Consider the following 21,824-nt stretch of genomic DNA (forward strand, 5'->3'; position numbering starts at 1 on the left):
AGGGGAATGTGACACCATAAATAGATATTCAATATCTTGCAAAGTTCAGATTATAATATCTAGTTTATTATAATATGCACTAGATCTCGCGTATCCAGTAGTATAATTTGTGTACATATAAGAATACAAAGTCCGAAGAAACAACTATATAGTGATATGTCTTGATGTGAACGACGACAGTGTTGTGTGGTCTTCGTGACTCTCGACTTGGAACCGAACTAGAAAGAAAAACCAAAAGCAAAACGGTCAAACCGTTGACCGCGTCGGACGAGACAGTCCTTAAAACTGACATCGACATCTGGCACCCTTAAGATCATCGTTGCATTCATTCCAACACAATATAAACAGTGTCGATTAATGTATACGTAGAAGCCGGCCTCGCAAAATCCAACCCGATACAACTCGCGTTCCAGAACCGATTCTTCTCTCTACCTTCGAAACATTTAATACATTGAAAACCAGCGTCCTAATTGTTATCAAAGATACGTCACCGGTGCATCTGTTACCCTCGAATCCTGTACGAAAAGTACGTATATTGTACAAGCGTTACGTGGACGGCCATTTTTTTTTTGTCATTCCCCCGTGAAAACGTTTTCACACGCGGTGAACATCCAACCGCACGATGTCACGGGATACGGCGACGAAAGCTGGCGAAAAGCGATCAACGCTCGGTATTCGCTTGATCGCGCAACCGTTTACCATCGTGCTCGCCGAATTTTCCTCTTGCGGCGCTTTTTCCGTTCGGTGGGAAATTCTTTCGGCGGCCTTGCGGCAAGTTAGCAAGCCGTCGCCGCCTATTTCCCGGCCAAGTCGCGAGAAGGTACAATAAAATGAGCAAATAACTAGATTCTCACGCGCAGCGGAACAATAATAGCACCAGGGGAAATTTTTCACGGACCCGTGGGCAAAATAATTTGGCAACAGATGCGTCGCGTCGCGTCGCGTCGCATCGCGTTTTCCGAGCCACCCGACCAAGAATAACCGGGCAGGAGTGGTACGGAAAAGGGCGGGAGAGGCTGTTTGGTACGGCAGGGCCGACACAATGCGGTGGCGCGAGCTCCTGTGCTGAGAAGTTTCGCGTTGTCCCTGACAAACGACAAATTCTTCCATACAGAATTCCACATTTTCGGTTAACGGAAGATACGTTTGAACAGCGATTTTCTTGCCAATGGAACAATTTCTTATCCACCTGTAATCCGAACGATTAACAGTTCCCTGCTGCGTGTTTCGTGGACGTAAACGTTTAAACGGTAATGTATCGTTTGCGCCTCGTTCTCTTCTTTATAGAAGGACTTCTAATACGATATGAAACATTACGTTCGTCGTAACATTACTCGAACTTTATTATTCGAGTAAATATAAAGTAAGTATAAGGGAGCGTTGTATCTACGTTAATCTGTTAATTAAGTTCGGAATTAGCGAATGAGACATTTTTGTACAAAGAAAGAGGAAAGTGTGTATTATACAGTTTCGTTCCAATGTCCGTTTAGCCATTCAGACGTAATCATATTTAAAGAAAAAAAATATTGATATATATACATTTACACGAATTATACATACGAATTTTCAAAAATATTGATTCTGCGTTCGTAGATGGAATGACTATTCTTTTTCCTTAAACGAGTACCGTTTGTTCTTTGGTCAGCAGTTTCTAAAGTATCTTCGATAATTGTTATTGGGAACACGGTCCACAGCTCCGACTTTAACGATCTCGAAATGTGTCACCAAGGTCAATAAATTGAACAATTTTTATTTGTAAAAAATTGTGGTAATCTTTACATTGAATTCTGCTTATACGTATGCATCCGAGTTCCTCGCACGATGTTCTTTTAGATCTCTCGATATTTCGTAAAGTATAAATAATCTTATATATTCGGGTCTGGGGATAGTTAAGAAATGTGTTCGGATCGTAACTCGCGAAAGCCGGGTTGACTTTCATAACGTGAGACAGTCGTTTATCTATCGACGAGATTCCAATTCACCGGGGTGCCGGGATGAATCGCGAGATGGTAGGGGAGCAAGAAGATTGTTTCTTGCGCCCTGGTGAAACGCGCGCGATGAAAAGGGAGATCGTTTTCCATTCGACACGGTTAAGGCGATAAAAATCAAGAACAGTTTGCCACTGAACGTTATTTGGAACGGAAACAATTCCGTAACGATACACATACATATATATATATATATATGTACGTGTTACTTCCATTAGCATTCGAACGCTCCATTACTTTTATAATACATTTCTGCCTTGTACAGGATGTCCTATTTAGTCCTATTAAGTCGACGCAACGAAATATCTTGTAGATAGCTAATTTAAAAGAAAGTGTAACGTGTCTTTTATGACTTTCAGAGGAGATGCAAACGATAATATTAGTTTTTTTATACGTAGACGTTTTCAAGGACGTTCCGAACGATCGCCAAAAAATTGTGTAAACGAAATTAAATCCTTGTTACTCGATAATGTACACGTTTTAACGCGAACCAAAGACGCGTTGACTAAGAGAACTGTTTGGTTGAAAATTAAAAAAATTATTTTCACTATAATAAGTAATTTGACACTTTGCGCGTAACAATCGGATAAAATTACCAAACGAAACATTCTTAGACGATATATCGGGTGTAAGAAAACACTATTCCTGGTTCGGTAACGGTAACAGTTTATTCCAAGATATTACAAGATCCAAACTATACAAACCTGTATAGCTTTGTACAAAGTAACACATCTATGGTTACACGACGAGAACCTAAAACCAAGTATTAACGAGAGACCGGTGCAAAGAGTCTTTATGCTCTTTGGTAACCAGCAAATGCTGGTCTATGGACAACGGTTACTAATTGTAAGTTGTTTCCCTCGAGATGTTTTCTCCGTGGTGATGAACTATAGGACACTGTAGATATACGTTTTCTACACGTACACAAACCCTTAGTGGGTTTTTTCACATTTTCGTTGACGTCGGTAACAATTCCTATGCCGATGTAAAGCGATGTAGCGCATATTTGATCAGCTCCGCGTAAAGGTAAAAAGTGGATTTCATTTCATTTTCGAAGATTGCAATCCGATATTTATTGTCACAGAGGCAACGAAAATCCACGTACCTAATTTTCTCATTAATTTCATCTGTAGCAACTACAGAACTGTAGAAACTACAACCCGTAGCAAGAAAATAAAACAAATCTACGAATGATACAGAGATCAATCCCAAAGGTCAGAGTTCTTTCCACTCGATAAAAAGAATTGTTATTTAGAATTGTAAATAATTGTAAATATTAAATAATAATTAACGTTTTCCAGAAAAGTGAGAGTACAAGATATCCCGTGGCGCGCTCTATTTATGCGTAACAAAATTTCTCAATTATCAGTAGGCAACAATCCGATCATTCGCATTCAGTCGGATCACACGGTAAAATTTTCATTACTGGTCCGCGAAAGGGTTAAGTACATCGAAACGAATGCCACCGAGGCGACTGGTGGAAATGTTTGGACGTATCACGAGTACGTGGAAAAAGTCACCGCGAAGAGAAGTCACACCCTCTATAAGCACTTGGCCTTTCGAATGAATACCTGATGCCTATTGCCCCTGGCCGTTGCTCTGTGTTCTTTCGCGGCAAGAAACTCTTCGACCCTCGAGAGATCGAAGGGTCGGTCGTCGGAAGGGTGAGAAAGAACATAGTCGAACGAGCGTTGGCGAAAAGAAGCGAATGGCAGGGGGGGAGGCCGCAACTTAGAAATAACAAGGCCGAATGACAAGAAAACAGTGAAGAAGGGTAGACGGGCAGCAGCTCGTTTCGTCCGAAGAAGGGAAGACTTCGACGGGACATGGGAAGCGGGAAGTGGGAGGTGGGAGATGAAAGGTGGGGGTCGAATCGTTCGGGTGAAAGGGGTGACGCAGGGGAAAGGGAACGCCAGGGTGTAAAGATAAGGGCGTTACGTGAGCGACTCATTAAGGGATGCAAATTAACCAGCACCAACGATGCCGCTGCCTAGTTCCCTTGAAACTTCGGGCACGAGCACCCTAGACAGCCACCGCTACCTGCTAGTCGTAGTTCGCCAGAAGTACAACGTGCTTCGAACCTACGTTCGAGTATCCAGCATGCACAGTACCTATCGCAGTATCCGTGCCCAGTGCCACCATTAAAGAATACCGGCTGTGCGTCGCTTCGCTCGAAGCTACGAATTTACATAACCGATGCAACCAAGAGGTGCGCACTGCGTTTCTTTAACCGAGATTCATCTTCGAAATCGCGAGAGAAAAGAATCGTTGAAAAGATTCGATCGCGTTCGTTAACTGTACACACAGACGATCGAGAAGTATCGTAAATTGCAAATCGATTTAATCGTCTAACTGAAACTTAGCTTTCCGCGTTCTGTTCCGGTTTCTGAGTCGCGTGTCGCAACAACCAAGGATCGAAAGTATCCGTTGATAGTGGAGTGAAAGTGATGCACGTTATTTCTTTGTTACCGCCTCGTTCGAGTAATTTACAGTCCTCCGAGGTAGGATTACTTGGATTACTTTGTTTACTTATTGTTCCTTAAGCACAATTATTATGATTCTTTAAAAATTACGAAACTACCTAGCGACCTTTCATTACGACTAATGACAGCTAATCATTCGCAAGGTCGATATTACAAGCGCTAAGAATTCTAAGAGAGATCACTTTCTCTTGAAAAAAGTTAATTTAAAGAAATGTGAGCATCGTGATGCACGCAATGCCGCACTTTTCATCTGTATATACCGTCGATGAATAATATCGGTAAAGTTTATTTCTCATGGTATTCGCATTTTTTAGCTGATGAAGTTGTACGAAAAGATAAATAGATTTTTTATGTACAACACTTGTATACCGTATGTAAATTTAAATTACGTACTCACGATATATTTCATGTTTTGAAAAATGTATTTAGCTGTATCCATGTAACTACAAATTTCCCGTATATAATATATAATATACATAATAGTTGAACCGTTTTATGTTTCATAATGTTCAAACATAATACATTGTGAAATACAAAATTTAGAATTATTTATCTATCAAATCTTAAATAACTTGGCAAAAACCTTTCCGTTGATCTATTCAATTCGAGGCAATTCCAAGACTTCGAAGGTCTCTTTTGTAAGCGACCGTGCAGTAATCTTATGATTTATATTAGCTTTTAGCTGGAACGCTCGCAAAAAAGTACCTCCGGCTAGAAATATATCTATAGACGGAAGCAAAGTTTTCACGATAGGTTGAACCATCCTGAAAAAGAATACAAAGTTGAAAAATTTTAGCTCCTGAGAAAGAGCCTTCCGTTTAACCAGTTCGGTGTATAAATAAATTCCTTTCATCGGTAAATGATTCAAACGCAAGTGACTACAAGCAAGTCGAATAAATTAATGGACCGTAATGAAAATATACATCTGTTTTATTTACAAAACTCGTTGCTTCCGATATTTGTTAGTAAAGTATCAATTTATTTAAAATATCTTGATACACATTTATCGAAATATGGATCTGGTCTATTCGAAATTCACCGTTTGTGTCGATACAAAATATCGTGCATAATTGATCACATCTAGGCTTATTCCAGTATGTACTATTAATTCTTTATTTCATATTTTTCGATGTAGTCGACGTTTCACGATAAATAACATTCTTAAAGGTTTTTCAAAAGGGTTTGTCCTTCGTGTTCTATCCATCGACTTTGGCAAAGTTCATTAAGTGCCCTTTTCACTCTTCGGACGTGACCTTGTAACACATTGTTTGACCAATATTTAACGATGCATTTTCTAATAATATTTTTATTAGCCGTACATGAACTGTACACATTATGTAGAATTATATTTTCATGATTGATAAATGTAGCTTAATCGACAAAGGGTATTAAACAAAAGAACATTCCATTCGTTTAATTTCATATCGAGCCCATTGACAAAATGTGACACGATTCATAAAATCGAGATTGTGTAAATCTTCGTGGAGATTGATACGATATGGATGAAATTTATTCTTTTTGAGAATTTATATTACACTTTAACATCGAGGTTGTTTTAGTTCTTCGAACGATCTTTCCAACATTTCGAAAACTCTGTGCGACTTGAATTCTTGCGCAATTATAACGAATCTCCCCATAAATTGAAATCATATTTGTTTGTTCTTCGAGAAAAGAATAAGAAATAAAACTAGCCGAAGAAGCTGTACTCTCGAAATTCTCGTTCTCCTTCCTATTTAACAATTCGTTTCGAATGGAGAACTAAATTTCTGCGCCGGATCAAAGATCTCGCACTCTACAACTTTTTAATTACGCAAGACGAGGAAAAACGTAAAATAACTATATCGATGACACGATTATACAGTGGAAAACTCTTGTACCGTAAACCACAATCACACCATAGATTAAAGGGACGTCGATCCAAAGTAACCAATATTAAATAGAGGTTCTTAGATCACAGTCAATTGGTACCACTTCGCCAGCCAATAGAAACGGCCGGATCTCCAAATACGAGCAAATCGGCTTTTGGAAGGGATCCTAATCAAGAAGGAATGCATTCAGTGTTAGTAGGCAGAACGAACTGATGGGGAACAACGTTCCACAGCTTCCACTAGGCGTTCTTAGGGAGTATTAGTGACCACTCTAGAGATCACCCAGGGGCTTACCCTACGAATTTCCGCCCCGAAATACCCAGTTCATTCGCCCAATTCCCACCTCTCGTCGTTAATTCATCCTTGGTGGATTGACTCAGGATACAAGGAATTCGACAACTTAACCCCTTGTACGACTGTATAAACGAAGCTTGACGCATAATTCTATGTATTTGTCTTTTCTATTATGCAAAACCTAACAAGAATGTAAACATTGCCCTCACGATCTTCTTCCTCGATTAGTATTTATTTTTAGCCAAATTAATCAATTGCTATCCGGTGATACGTTAGTTCAGATTTAGTCTTCTTGTACAACTTTTCTTTACCGTTTTAAATATTTCACACATTCGATTAACTTAAAGGTCATTTCATTGTTTTGGTACTTGGGACAATTTTCTACATCGTTTAATGAAATAATCAAACGATATTTTCAGTCCGTTTTGCATATTACGGAATAAATAACAAGCCGAGGTTCAATCGGTACGATGGGTCGATTAGTACACGTATCGGTTGAATCATAAGAATCTTGTTAGGTTGCAAATCACCGCACGTCCTAACTTTGCTACAGTGAAAAGTTACTTTTTCCATTTACTATAATTGTGTTTTTTTAATTACCATTTTTAATCGACTTATTCGAATATATTAATTATCCGATTTTACAGTAAAATTTCACAATTGATCGCTCATTTATCCAGCTGAAATTATTAATACTTTAACTCTCGTTCCTGGATACTTAAAAAAAAAAATAATTTCGTGCAACTTTAATGAGGATTTGCGAATTCTTTTTAATCAAACATTCTATTCTTTTATCGTTACGAATCTATTTAGACAAACTAAATATTGAAATAAATACGATAACAATGTCTCGCATTTTGTATCATGAATTATTTTTAATTAATACGGATATACCTACTCTTTCGCTTTCTATCTACCAGATCGATGAGGCCGCTTCTGAACTTCTTTAATCATTTTGAAACGAATTGTTTTCCTTGTCGGAAATACTATACAATTAAGCTATGAAAAGTATATTGGATTCATCTACAAATGGATATTTGGGCAAACATTGCTTCAAATTTATACAAGAATCGTGCGATAGTACGTGCAAGATTCTCCTTAAACATCTATGATTCGATCTGTTCGCAAAAGTCAATTCTTGAAAGCAACATCTCAAAATAATGTTTCTAGAAATGTAAATGTATATGGCAGGATACTATCTGCTTCCAAAGTTTTATACAAGTTATTAAACAAGTTAACATAAATAAATTCAATTATAACGAAACGTGTGCACTCTTATGCGAATATAGTAAGTGATTACAATACTTCAAAAAGAGAAAGAAAGAAATGTTGTTATTGCCAGGAGCGTTCAACGTAAAATATTAATATTAAACGTTCGGGGTAAACGGTTTCTTCGATCGAGTCTAAACACGTAACTTTATCGTTGGACGATTACGAAATCGATTGGTAATTCCAATTCGACGTAATACGATATTAACTTCCACAATCACGTACTTCGGTAAGAGTTTCTTTCGAACGTTACAAGTCCGAAGAAAAATCAGCATGCGCGATCTCCTTTCGCGTTGAAGGTGGACTTTGGGTTCGATGAAATATGTATTTGACGTTAAAAGTTGAACTATTCGTCTTCTTCGCTATTTATCTTGTCTACTTCCAACGAACTTGCGACAGCTGGGTATGAAGCGTAAAATTCACTTCCGTGTATAAGCGAAAGGTAAATGTAATGGAAAGTAGAATCAGAAGCTGTCTGAGTTATTGCTTCACCAGTTTAAAGCGCTTCTTTCCTCGTATCGCGGGTGTATCTTGTAGTTAGGTACCGAGACCTGGGGACGCTTTGAACACGGCCCACGCATCGATTCTACATCGCTATCTCTGTTTCACGAGGACGCGATTAATCATTTCGTAACAAGGTAGACACGGTGTCGTTTAGGTTTCGCAGACATGCGCGATTAGATCAACAGCGGGAAACGAAAAGGCCCTAAGAAGGTAGCGGGCTGCTAAAGAAGGCTGATGGAAAATGACGTTATCTTTTGGCGTAAGTCGGCCGAGTCACGAGGGAGGCGATTCGTAATTGCTTTAGTTAAGGAATGTGCGTCGCGCTTTGGGCTTGGACGTTGGATAAAAGCCGGAACGAACGGTACGGCGGCGGGGTGAAACAGAGAAAGAGAGAGAAAAAGAGAGAGAGAGAGAGAGAGAGAGAGAGAGAGAGAATATTGAAACAAGACGGAATAGACAAAGAAAGGAGAAAGCACCGAGGAAACGAAAAGCAAAGAGGGTTCGCGGAGAAACAAGAGAGAAGGAGAGCGAACGAGGGGTAAGTTCAGCGCCATGGGGTGGCTATGAATTTAAATTTCTCTAATTAGGACGCGCGGGAGATGCGGTGACGCTGTTGGTAGCTACGACCCCCTTCAGGCCCCTTTCTTCCTTGCCCCTCTCCCTCTTCCACTCCCTCTCCCTCTCCCGCGTCAACTCCCTCATTCTCTCGTATAATACTTTATTCTCTCGTATAATCTCCCTTTTCGTTCCTCTTCTCTTTTCTATATAGAAATATCTGTGTATCTATGCGTGCACGTGCATGTGGGTGTCCCGCCATAATACCATACCAGCCACAAAAGCCTCGCGCTGAAGTAACTCAAGTAAGAGGTGGCTCGCATTCGCCGTAGTTGACACCACCTGACTCAGATTTGTTGCTTCTCACGTTCTAACCGAAATTTATTTGATGGCAGCTCGCGCGGGTTAATTAACGCTTTCCCGGGAAGAGAGACGCGCAAAGTAGACGGAAGAGAACCGCGCGGAGAGCGAAAGGGTGGAAGAGGGAAACAGGGGGCGTGCGAAACGAACGGGAGGGAAATACCCCGTGCGAGTTGGACGGACACGGAGAAGAGAGAAACTATTACGAGGGAATGCTGCGACAGCAAAACAGTCGAAACGCTGGCGCTCTCTGTTGTACGGTCAGAGATACGGTTGATCGTGCGACTCTGCTCGCGATTGGCCATCGACAAGTCGCTCGTAGATCACGCGAATGCAGCCTCCATTGGTGCAATAATAGAAAGCGTATCGAGATACTCGTTTCGTTCGAATATTCCTCTCGTAGCGAACGTGTTGTTTAAACTGCCGCCTTATTCAACGTTGCGAACGTGTATTCGATAAATCGGATAAATTCTAAACACCTTCCGTGTAATTTGCAATGTTAGTTCCTGCAGGTGCCCGTGTCGTTGCAACGCAATCTGCAAAGTGGTTTTCGAAATTCCATTAATTCACTTTTAGTCGACATAGTTCGGAACAACCAGTGAATTTCTTTCCCTTTGTCGTTCAATTTCAAAGTTTGATAACGAGTCGGAGTTTGTACCGATGCTTTAATTTCTCGAAGGAGAGCGCAAGTACTCGTTAAAGTCAGAAACGGGGACAGTGTACTGTTATTGCGTCTCGTCGTCTTGAATATTTTTTTTTTGTTTCTTTCGTTTCGAGATCCGGCTGTGTACTCTGTTCGTCGAACGTATGGTTTATAGGGATACAAAAATGAACGCGGCGGCCGCTCGAGAAACCCTTAAAAAACATTCACAGTGACTACTTGGATAAATTAAAGCAGCTCGTTTTTATCATTGTCCGTCCGGATGATCGATCCGGGCGGCGGTAAGGAATGCTCAGGAAGTCCAAGCAACCATTAGCAAGGTTGGATCTAAGCTGATGAGTTAAAAAAGAAAAGAGTCCGCGGTGCATACATTAACCCTCGTGACTGAGAGCAGGCTACGTTGGTGTGTACGAATCTTAATTCTTTCTTTGTTATCTCTTTCCACTAATTCATGACAATTGCACAGGGGATTGCGGGGAGCGGGGACGGGGTTGGGACAACGAAAAAAAGAAGAGACGGAACCGAGAAGGGGAAAAAACGAGGAAAGAAGTTAAAGCCGTGGCTATGCCCAACGTTGTTCGTTTTCTTTGTCTCGAGAGATTAAAGGCTTAAAATGTTCTCACCCGTTTTACATATTTCACACTCAGCTCCTCAGCTTCGTGCAACCTTAACTACTTGGTGAATAATTTTCCGAAAACCGAGACAAGTTTTTGAGTTACGATTCGATACAAAAATTATGCAAAATTTACGTATTTTAAAATGTACCGAGTATCGTTGAAAATTACGCATTCGAGCTTTCACCGCCGAATTCTAAATGTATGAAAACAATTGATAAAATCGAAACAATACCCATAAAACCAGCGCGCTCTCGTTCCTTCCTTTCTCCAATATTTTTCTACAGTACTATTGACATCTTTTCGATCTAATTGTCAATTTTTGAACTTCGATGGATCGATATTCGATATAAAGGAATTACACGAAACGGCTAACGTTTTCGGTGCGAAAAGTTCTGCCGGTAAATCAAGAGCCGGAAGCACAAAGGCAATAAACGGCGTTGTAGAAGCATTCACGGATATCGTCCGATAAATTAATTAGAGGCGCGAAAATTGGTCCGGGTATGGACGACGTTATCATCGATTTCATATCCAATTCAAACTAAACTATAGCCGAATTCATAAAAATGCGGTAATTAAAAGTATTGATTATCGAAGGGTGACCGATGCGAGCGAATTCGCAACTGGAGGGGGAGTGGGTTGCTTCGTACACCTGTTCATTAGGTAATGAACTTATTAAATCAGGGAGGCGCGGCGCAGTAAAGAGTGCTGCCCACCTTCGCGACCTTCGATCCGTTTCACGACCCTCTTGCTCTTCTATTCGTTCAATTATCCCACCGAAAGGATTAAACGTTATTGGAAATAACAAATTTAGTTGAATCTTTTGAATAATCAGGATTACGTATCGACCGAAACTCGTATAAGTTACCGGATCACGGTATCCTTTGTGTACGAGATTGAAGTTCGTGATTCCGTTAAATCACTGCATAGTTGCTTATTGGACTTGCTGGATTAATTGATTTTCTGATTGGATTTGCATTGGTCTCTCGTTTCGTTTTCGGTGTATCCGAGTTGCATAAAATACTCTTCGGGTAAGTATCGATTCTTAAATGCATATTACGATTTTAATACTTATTACGTTTGCCTACAATTTCTTTAATACGTGTATTTTAAATTTAATTGTAGGTTTCGTGTTCCCAAATTTAAGGGAACTTTAAAATCATATGCAAACTCCGAAAAGGAATTTACTGTTTCGTAAATTAAACTCAAATTTAGAAATTGAGTGTATCGTTGTTCGAATTCTTTGCAATAACACATTACTGGAGACTTTTGAACACTAAACAACATCTAAATTGACACAATACGTTAAGTGTCCAAATTTTGTTTACATTTTGTTATATTATTGTTAATCGTGCATAAATTAACCAAATCTTTACGAGCCATTTCAATTTACTTCGCACGAAGAATGTTGTTTACGTGAATCGTTGCTAATTATTTCTCGAAAGAAATATTTACACGAGTCCTTGGAAGAGACGATTCACAGTGTAAATAGTTTCATGAATATTTAATAACCAAAGTTGTAATCATGATTGAAAATCGGTTACAGAAGCTTTTACCGTTACAAAAAGTTTACAACGATGACGAAACGCGGTCAAATTTCCACCGTTCGATTATTTTTCTTTCGATTTTCTTTCTATGCTCATTAAAATGAAATCTGCTCGCAATAATTTACCGAAACTGGTCCACCGTAAAACCATTTGTTACAACGTTTCAAATATTTGGAACGCGATATTCGCAAACGTTTAGAATAAATTTACGCGGTAAGAAACTTGCAATGCCACTCGTATATCGTGCAAAGAATGCGAAAACAGCAGTTTCCTGTAACCGAAACTGAAAACATCGATGCCTTCGCTGGATACGCGTACCTGGAACATTGTATATTTTCATTCGAATCCGAATTCACTGGTACGTGCCTATTATTACGTGCATCTTAAGCACTATTTCGCAGAACGGTATGGAACAACTTTTCGCAAGAGCTAACTAAAACGCCCGAAACGTTTCACGGTGGAAAGAGCGGTACCTTCGGTGCTCTAACCCGCATAACCGAATTAACACCGTGGAAACCTTGGTACAGGTTTACCTCGGTACGATTTAATCCCGCGTTTCGTGTCGCATCCACGGGTAAACGATGGTGGCCGTCGCGGAGCGAGCTGAAGCGAAGATGGGAATGTGACGTTAAATTTAAGAACCGCCCGCATTAAAATCACTGCCCTCGCTACTATTTCAACCGCCCTCTCCTTCCTCCGTCTTCCCATTTAACTTCCCCCTTCCCGTTTCTCCTTCGTGTTACATTCTCCACGGTTTGCGAAAGAGAGGAGGCCCGGAAGTGTATAAAGAGTTCGCAAAGTAATTCGAATTGCCGCGCCGTACACTTTACGAGACTAGGTATTGCTAATATCCGAGCATAAGGGTTTCCTTTCTCTATTCCCTTTCCTTCCTTCGGACGTTTCCTCCGTTCCTCGCCCTGCGCTCCGAACTCCCTTATATACCCCAGCTACGCAGAGACCGTGCTCGAACCCGACATCCCTTGGTTTCACCGAAACTCCTTAACCATTCGACCCTCCGCGACATTTTTAGTGGCCATCAAAAACCAACGCCAGCTTAATTATGAGGGCAGAACCAGAAATCCTCGTTCTCTCTGCCACCAGCCCGGCACCACATGAAGACACCACTACCTAACCCATTTTAGTACACTCGCCCGCCGCATTCCCCGACCCTCGATGGTCCTGTCAAAATTCTCCCGTGCAAATACCACGAGGAACCTTTCGCTCCTTGTTTTCCTTTCGGTTTCTGAGAGAGAATGGTGTGCGCGAAGTTATCGAAGCAAATAACGGAATTGTTGCGACGCACGGATATGTATTGGCTTGTTTCTGTGAGTCATTTCGTTTTCCAAAATGGAGAATGTATCGTTTAGTAAAATGTTTGTACGCTCTGAGAAAATCGTGTTTCATTCTCACCGAAAAAACGAAATGGCTCTCCGAACAATGTAATATATTTCTTGGAACGATCTGATAGGTTGTTCGATAAGTTTTGTCAAACATAAACAAAATTTTAAAGAACGTTTACGGATACCAGCAAGAAAAAATCTCTTCTTTCGATAGAATATTGCCCTCAGCTATTTAAGATTTTAGGATTACTATACTTTTACTGATTACTATAGTTTTGTATTATGCACACCAGTAGCGAGTAAATCGCAATGTTTCGATCGAAGTATAGAGTACAAACGAAGTTCCTTATGTCAAATACCACTGGTGAAACACCAAATAGAAGAATATTCAGTACACAAAAACATGCAACAAGGGGAAAATTGATCGACTAACCTGAAAAGTTACAATACTTCTACGACAGAAAGGTACATATGTATAAAAAAATGTAACTTAACTAGGAAGGATAAACATACTCGACGAAATTTAATTGAAAAGTAAAGTTAACTTTACCGATAGATCTACTTGAAAAGCGTAAAAATTAAATATCATTAAATATGTACATATATTTATTACAGTCGAAGTAAGACATACTTTTTCGATTTTGACAAAATAGTAAAACGGTTCCCTTTTGCTTAGGTAAAGTAGTTATAAAGTTAACGCCTATATTTCTTAAACACGATGCGAATTAAATGTTCGTTTAATTTGGTCAAAGAGATGAAAACGTATATGAAAAAATACTGATTAAGATATCCATAAGCGGAACTTTAAAGTATCATCCTCTCTTAACGTCGTTTGAGTTCATTTGCTTCTGAAAGAGAAAAGCAAAAATTCTAAAGAATGTCTGTAATTTCGTTGAAGACACGAGTCTCGAGAGATACATTTTTTTTTTGTTCTTATAATAGCACCAAGTTTTTACAGAAGGTGGCGCAAGAGTCACGATAGCTAAAGATCTTCAAAAGTTACGAATAAAAGAAAGTAGTTCGCATAAGAATTCCTGCATACAGCATCAATTTTTAATACAAGGCGAATCTTCTCTCTATTATGCAATTTTCATAGAAAACGCAAACTATTAACAAGCGACGAAAAATATTTACAAAAGGTAAGGTGTGTTTTTCCGATTATCAAGTAATTTCGATCCATAGAGGTCTAGTTTGGTATCTGCATTAACGGTTTTACGATTCTCGTTAAGAGATTCACAAATAAATATTCGACTAAGGACAAATCCATGAATGAGAATGAATTCGAAATACGATGCTGGCAGATGTAAACTCTGTAGAAAATCAAACACAATATGGGATCACCAACATCCAACAATAAACGCACGGTTAGGATATCCACGTTCCTGCACTCGCATTCAACTCTCAATCGCCTGAGTATTACCCCGACGTAACCACGAGCACACAGATCGAACATGTCACGAGCTATTGTACTCGAAACAAAAGCATTCCTTACAAAGAAGGCACTCAACATTTTTAATCCCTTATTCGTTCCGGGTTGCAAGTACACATCTTTAGTAAATACACATTTTTAGCAATATTCACGAAAAACAGGCATTTAAAGGTCCAAACTCAACGAATTACGTCTTGGAAGATATTCGTTAACTTTCTGTGCGCAATAGTATGTCGTGCTAGGGTTAATAAATATATTCGTTACAGTTCGTGATATCAAGAAGATGTACTAAATAAAAGTTTACTGTTTCGAAAGGCTAAATATATTGTAGAGAAATACAATTACTAAATGAATTTTATGCTTTACACTGTTTCACGTAGGAAGCAATACAAACCAAAAATCGCATCGTATAAAATCGTTTCCTGCAATTGCACGTTGCGAGAACAAGCATTAGCACTCAACATTCCGTAACTTTTAACTTTCTCTTCGAGTTTACACGGTACTCTTCCGGTTCTCCTTTTCACAGAGAACAATGTTGACGTTCAGCATCATCATCCTGCCCTTAACGGGAATAATACAGAGGCTAAACGTCACCGGGGGATGTAAAACGTTAGAGAACCTCATGGACGAGCAATTAGGATTAGTGGCAATGGAAAATTATAAAAATACCTCTAAATAAATGAAACCTTTATCGAGTCCCATATTATGTAAACGTATGATATTTGTCTTGGTCCTAGATTTGTTCTTTCAAAATATAACCAAAAAGATGTTTGCCTAGATATTTTTGAGTGCTATTGTATATTTGCAATGAAAGTATCTTAAAACCAACAAAACCAGTGATCTGATGAAGGTAGGTACTAACCCCTCCTCCCCAAATTAGTGTTTCCGTTATACATGTTTCTGTTGATCGAGTTGTATACCTATACGTTTTTTTACAATACCAATTAACAATTCGAAATTAATAATTTTCGCTTTCAATTGGTACATCGTAATTTTGACTCACAACGTTCAATAGATACAACATCAAAGAGAATAAGAGGCTCTCAGCATGCTCGGACACAATTGTTCGTTTTCGAGTCGGAATATAAATTTAAAGGTTACAAAAATGTAAGTTTTGCATTCCATACAAAATATCGCTGATGAACTCGTTCGAACGGCTGACCCAGCAAACTCTTACCTCTAGCTGCACGATTATTTCTATCTTTGTAGTTCTTCGAACGAAATTTTAGCCGCGAAATAACGATGTCGCCGCACGCATAAAACAGAATATTGTACAATCGTTTCCAGTTTGCGTTCTCAGATTTGTGAAACGTCTGTACGTAAGTATACAAACACTTGTATTATAAATATCCGTTCGCGAAACGGTAAGTCACAAGATTAGAAACATTCCTGGCCACTGTGAACGCGTTCCGTCCGAATTCGCGAGAATTTGTAGCATCGAGCGTTACGGTGATAAGGGTGGCCAGGATAACAAGGAGAAGGGAGGGAAATAACGCGGGAAGTGAAAAACGCCGGTAGAACGGTCGCGCGCGGTCTTAGGCGCGCATATAGCGTAGAAAATAGCTTAGTTTCGCTGTAGGAGCGAAATTAGATTTCGTTCAAGAAGACGTTCCAAATGTTCGCTCTCCGACCTTCTTGCCTTTATCTGTTGTGCCCCACCTCCCCTCGAAATCCCCCACCTTCAGCCACGTTTCAAGCCGTTCATATTGCATCTTCTTCCTTCACCGTTACTGGCACCCTTCTTCGTCGTCTGTCTTCCTCCCACCCGTTCCCTTTCTTTTCCCAGCAATTCGTTCTCTTCTTCGTGCCGGGATTCCCGTTCCCCGGGGACACTCGACGACGTCGCGACGCTCCTCCACGTTCCGCGGTACTATGCATATTTCACCGATTTTTATGGAATTCCTTCTAGACTCGTTCCTTCTTCCTCTCCCTTGGTTTTTTCTCTATTTCGGTTCGGAACGTCGCCTCTTTCTCTCTTCTCCGCTACCAGCACCACCACCTCCCCCCTCCTCGATCGTTGCCATCCTTCCTACATCATCCCGCGCTCTGTCGCTCTCGCCCTTCGTCGTCTATCATTTTTCCCTCTCGTTGTTACGCAGCGTGTACTTCAACCGTCCCATAGCCGTCGTGCTCCCCCCTTGAGGCCGGATTTTGTACGGAGATTTTCCGATTAACCCCGTTGAACTGTCGATCGATCAAGCGGAACAATATCCCGCCTGACGTCTATGAATTCCCGCGATCTTCCGAGAATTGTTGTATCTGTTCTCGGTAGAGAGTGTCACAGCCAAACGCGGAAGATTCAGTGGGAAATTGAAAGAAACGAAAAACACGTTCCACGAACCGAACGTTTTATTTCGATCTTCGTTCTTCGAAATTCATTCTTTTGTTAATCACCCCTTACAAAGAATACAGTGGAAACGCGCGTAATGTACAACACCGTTATATGTAACGTTCGAATATAATTCGATGTGCTGTTTGCGATATTTAAGGGTAATTTACTCTGTTCGAAGTATAATTGTGTTGCACGAAAACTTTACCGTTTATTAATTTTTCTTCTTTAGTGTCTTGAAATTCCTAGTCGACCTAACATTATGACAAATAAATTAAACGCCGTGATGGCGATCGGCGCACACCTGGTCTTCGATCGTCCAAGAACATCGAGTGTTCCTCTCTTTTTATGTATTGTAGAAATCGAGAGAACCTTCGAGGTCTTCGTCTACTTAGCTTCACGGTTCAAGGAACAAACAGTCGATCGTAAATTATCAACCGTTGTTTCTTTGGCCGCAATTAACTTTCGTTTATCATAATTCACATGGGTACATTGAATACGCGATGATTCGTGTCTCAACAATAATTACATATTACTTTCCTGTTGAAGCACGTGGATACATTAATATCATATCGTATTATTATATATCACATTTTTATTGTCACAAGTACATTGTATTATTATATTATAGTTATATTTGATAATTTTCAAATTATTATTATTATTATCATTTATATAGATGGAAGTTGTAAAAGGAAATTCTAGGACGAGTGAAATGTAATAGACGAGCTCTTATTTAAAAAAGAGACTTTTTCAAAATCGACTTTCTCGAGGAGGATGACTATAAGTAACAAAATTTTATCCTAAATTTTTGGTTGTATCGCGAATTATAAATCGCTTTAGGTTACAAAGTTGCAGCTCAATTTTGTAAAAAATATCATTTGAAATTGTTCAAAGATGCACTGGTTCGGCGTGAAATCGTAAATCTTTAAATCAATATGAATAATGAGCAATTTTCCTGATTAGGTACCGTATATACTTTGTCATATAAATGTTGCTCATTCCTCCGTAATTAAAATGCTTACGATACGAATGGACGATCCTCCGTTTTCGTGATTGAAACAGCAATGCATTATCTTATTCGACTGTCATGCGTAACAGCTTACCCACCGATAAATTGATTACGCAAGTGAAATGTTACCTCACTAATCGGGCCAACCTAATTAGGAGCCATATGCATATTCATTTAAAGTTGTCATATCCTTAAACTCCCAATATTTCTCAATTATACGGCTAATTATACAACCTAGTACTTGACATTTACTGCTCCTAACATCGTACGGTAATTACGTAAATGTAATAACTCGGATCAATTGTGTCGATAAGTAAATAACTATAAGAATATAAGCCTTAACACGTGTTTCAAAACTTATAATAAATCAAAATTATTGATCCATCGAGTAGTCGTTTATTCGTTGATTGTTGGAAGAAGATAAAAATTACGAAAACTTTCGACCTATCGAAAAATGTGACCGAAAATAGGTCGATACATTTTTTAAATCTTTACTGATATGCCAATAAGGACTTAAATTACGTTTAAACCTTTTATTTGTGTTGTAGAGTTATAATGTAGAAATTATATAAAATAAGGACAAAACGCATTTTTTAGAGGAAACCACCTGTTTCTATTAAAGAAACGTCTTTTCCGCTTTTAAAAAATCATTTATTATTATTTTTATTTATCTTTTATTAAGAAGTGAAAATACATCGAGACAAACTTACCGTTTTTTAATTCATTTTATAAAATGTTCAAAACAGCATTGACACGTGTTTTTAACATGCCAACAATATTTATCGCTACTAGCGTCGCTGTCTAATAATTTTCGAGGTTAGAGCTTGTAACATTGTTCGTAGTTTGTCCTATATAATTATTTACTACTTAAGAGAATGCATAGAATGTATTTTAGAAAGTCTAAGCCTTCGTTGAATTTAAAAGCTACAATTCAAGGTGAAAAATGTCCCGTACCTATTTTATACATATCACTGAAGTCACGCTTGATCAAAGATAAAACATCTTACTTCACTGATAAGTCTGAGAAGTATTTTATCTGGAAAATTTAATACGATATTCTGTGCATACTACATTATAAATCTTACCGTTATGTTTGAATCTGATGCACTAATTGCCTTCGTTAAGATGACGAGAGATTATACAATTATGTACATCGATTCTCCTTTTGTTTGAAAAATGTTCTTGGAGATGTCAGCCATTCTATATTAGATCGTTAGAATCTTCTCTGTAAACGTACTCTATTACCTTTCTCCATTTACGATGGAAGAAACTACAATCTCCTGTAACGGTTCAATAATGCATTCGATTATCATCTAAATCAAGCGGTGACTTTGAAAGTTCAAAACATCAATTCACAAAAGAAACAAACGCGCATATTCTTGCGCTTAATATTTATTCTACTGGACAGAATCTTGAACAACTTAATGATAAATATAATACAATGTGTGGAGGAATGTTTTTTCCAAATTCTTTAATACGTATAAATTTTTAATTGTACGTGTTAAATTTTACTATCATGACAATGGCAATAAATATATTACAATAATAATAATAATAATAACGTATTTGTCAATAATACGCTTATAGAATATAGCTTATTGTAATCAATTATTAGAAATCGATGTTTTCGTACGTGACATCGATTAAGAAATGTTTAAAAATTTTAGATATTGGATGCCGAAACTACATCCCTTTCAAATTACCACGCATTAAACAATCACGAAAAGTCAATGAATAATTTCTTAACCAACATCGACACCTATTCTTAATTCTACTGGTAACTTGAAAATTGAATAAACGTCCTTGCTGAATATAAAAAATTTTAGTACGTTACCTATATAATAGCAGACTTCGATTAAAATTATAAATAAGTCGATAAATATATAATACATTTCATCTATTACATTCTCAGCACACTGCTCGATACAGTCTCGGTTAAATAAAGCATCGAATGCCATTGATCGATGAAAATATTTTCGAATTAGCCGAATCACCGGCTCTATATATCTAGTTCGACCAATGGGAGAGTGAAATCTGAAGCTAGATCTAGAAATGATGTCTCTGCGAGTCAGAACGCTCGCTTCGGCCAACGAATAATCGTCAGGCCACAACTACGGGCCAATTGACGTCACAATAGGTGTCCAATAAGATGCAACCATAGAAACGGTACGTTTCAACGCCGATTCACCTATGTATGGGCATTTGAAACTTCACACTTGACCAAGAATCGAATCGAATCGAATACATCAACTAACGAAGGACCACCACACCCTTAAAAATTAAAGATGGGAGGCAACAAGCAAATTGCGAATCACGAAGGGTTGACCAAAGGTTCGCCACGATTCGACCTTAGGAGAGGATGTCGCGAGGCTGAGGTGGCCAAAATACATGGACTTGGTCTGGAAGTTCTCAACATCTGGAAAATTCCACAACGATACGAGGAGAGAAGAAATCGGTAACAACGTGTATCAACTTTCACACGCGAGATGAGTAATCGTCTTGTTAATGGAACGCTTGCTGGCCCGGAGCGTGGCGCTCGATCGTACGCTAAGCTGTTTCAAAGAGGCGCGAAACACTATCGACGCAGTTTAAGAAGACCAGCAGCATACCGTGGAGGGTATTTTATTTTCTTAGATTTTACTTTTAGCGACTATTCGCCGTACCGAAAGAAAGACAATTTTGCCTTCGGCGAACGAGCTGCGCCAAGCATACCAGCCAACGATACGCCCGAGACTCTCTCTGTCGAGCCGCCTTATATTCTGTATATACCACCCAGGAGGCAACAACGTGCCTCTAGAGATCAGTATGACTATCGGTGTGTACGGATACGGGCGCACTATGGAAATAAAGCACTTCCGAGCTCCGCGAGAAATGCATACGTTCCCCCTGGCTACCCCTGAAAACCCTCCTTCGAGATCTCTGGCAATCCCTCCTCGTCACCAGCCCTCCTCGAGGAACCGAGTACCCGGTGATACGGCTCTCGATTAAAGCTACACGAGAAGGAAGTCGTTACGTTCCTTCGAGGTTCCTCGAACAGTAAAGAAATTCATTTCGACGTTGTTGTTCACGTGGCGATCGTTACGGTATTTTGTCTTCTTTGCCGTTAACTTCGTTCGCGAAGTAGTTTGCGCCGTTACGGGTACACCGGGAAAAGAGGTTACTCGTGTCTGGGTTACAACAATTTCGATAAGGAACGCCTCTCCGTATCTTTCGTACACAACGATCCTATCTGCGACGAAATATTTGCAACGAGAATTCCAGAGTTGTTCGGGTGCATCTCCTCGTGTAACGAAGGAACAGGAAACGAACGAAAGGAATGTTTTAGAAAGAACGAGAAACACCGTTACAACTTGCGGCAAGATTCTAATCTGAATTCATCTTGCGAGGAGACTGGCGCCAATTCAATCGGATCCTTGAATATGCCGGATATGAACACATTTGGTCTTTACTAATACGCATCGTGTATACGTGGGATGTTACCCGACGAGTAGTAGCGTCGGGTAGGTGGTATTTCCGCGTACGAAAATAAGTCGAAAGAAAGGAATAAATTTTTCCGTTTGGAAGAATCTTC

Source organism: Ptiloglossa arizonensis, chromosome 1, assembly GCF_051014685.1.
Source record: "Ptiloglossa arizonensis isolate GNS036 chromosome 1, iyPtiAriz1_principal, whole genome shotgun sequence".
Lineage (NCBI taxonomy): Eukaryota > Metazoa > Arthropoda > Insecta > Hymenoptera > Colletidae > Ptiloglossa > Ptiloglossa arizonensis.